The sequence below is a fragment of the Pistacia vera genome, unplaced genomic scaffold, assembly GCF_008641045.1.
Source record: "Pistacia vera cultivar Batoury unplaced genomic scaffold, PisVer_v2 Contig735, whole genome shotgun sequence".
In the NCBI taxonomy this organism is placed as follows: domain Eukaryota; kingdom Viridiplantae; phylum Streptophyta; class Magnoliopsida; order Sapindales; family Anacardiaceae; genus Pistacia; species Pistacia vera.
Window position 1 is genome coordinate 466550 of NW_022196596.1, and position 1794 is coordinate 468343.

Below are 1794 nucleotides of genomic sequence, written 5' to 3' on the forward strand. Positions count from 1 at the left end.
TATTTCCAATGGCATCTTGAGCCCCCAAAGTCTTCTTTTTCATTCATTTTTTGTCTTTCACCAAAGCAAGAGACACGCAAAAGCATAAAGGATTTTGAAGAAAAAATGTCAAACAAGTCTCCCATTTTTCCCATGCCTGAGCCTCAACACTTCAATGGCTATGGCTATGGCTTTGACCCTCAAATCGATTACTTTCAGGCCTCATTTACTTGTTTTCTTGGTCTTTGTCTTTTTCTTATTTGTTGCACAAGTTTTGTAGTGTATGTTATTGACTCATTTGTTGAAAACGTAGTGTTAGAAGAAGCGAGGAAGCAGAAGAAAGAGTCATCAAGATCCATAGACTCATTGCACTTCAAGCTTCAGAAACCCATTTCAAAAGTTGAGTCCAAGGTCAAGAAGACCCTCCACAACAAGGCCAAGAAGAAACGTTGGTGGAGAAATGTTGCGTGACAGCGTGAGGCTGCTGCAGACTGCAGCCTGCAGTTCGGCAGAGGTGAGAGAGTGAGAGTTGAGTGAGTTAGGTTTTTACTTTTTAAATTTTCTATTTTTCAGCTTTTTTTTTTTTTTTTCTTAAATAAGTGCGGGTACCTAGAGTTGGGCATTTGGGACGGTGCTCAAAAGCCCAGTCCCAAAACCCGATCTTAGGACCGGTTCTAGGAAGTCTGGTCTCAAAACGGGACCAAGTCTAAGGAGAAGGGCCCGAGCCCTCCACTAAGCCCTCCTCCAAGGCTCGGGCCTAGGCTCAAATTTTTTTGTATTTTATCCTTTTAGTCTCCTGTAAAATTTCATTAAACCTCTTATTAATTTTAAATAAGTATAAATTACAAAGGTTAAAATGAAATTTTATAAAATTTATTAAAAAAAAAAAAGTATTTTAATTTTTTATAACCGTTGGCTGCCAATGGTCACAGCAGCCAACGGTTATAATTATATTATTAATTATAAGTTTTTTTTTTCATTCCCCCCCCCCCTCCCCCAACTACTAGGGGTGTTCAGTTCCGGGTACCCTACACTTTTTGAAGGAACCGGAACCGGAACCGACGGTTCCTTGAAATTTGGAACCAGAACCGGAACCGACGGTTCCTTGAAATTTGGAACCAGAACCGGTTCCGGTTCCTAGATACCCAGAACCAGAACCTGTAACAACGGTTCCGGTTCCGATTCTGGGTACCCTGTAAAATTCCATGACCCTCCAAAAGTTTTTAAAATGGCAAAAAAACCTTAAAAACTTACAAATACCCCCCCACCTGACACTTATTAACAAAAATAAAATTACAAATTATAAATTCAAAATTACAAACTCCATTACTTTGTAAAGGCAGATTCTTGAAAGTCAAACCAACTTACTTTAAATGTTATGAAATATAAATATAAATGTATTCACATTGCTTTTTCTACAAAAGTTTTTATTAACCTCCCTAATCTTTAATTTTATTTTATATTAGTCTCGGTTCCTGGTTCCTGGTTCCGGTTCTGGTTCCTAACTATAGGAACCGGAACCGGAACCGCACAGTAACGGTTCTAAAAATTTGGAACCGGAACCTACCCATTGATGACTGGTTCTGGGTAGAAACCGAAACCAAACCCAGGGTACCCGCCGGTTCTGGTTCCAACCGGTTCTTTTGAACACCCCTACCAACTACACTATAAATAACCCTAAAATCTTTCATTTTTTTCACACTAATCAATCTCTCATTCTTTCATTCTCTCAATCTCTCTACTCTAAATCTCCAATCAATTTCTCATTCAATTTATATTTATAATTTATTCATATTATTTATTTATATTATTCAA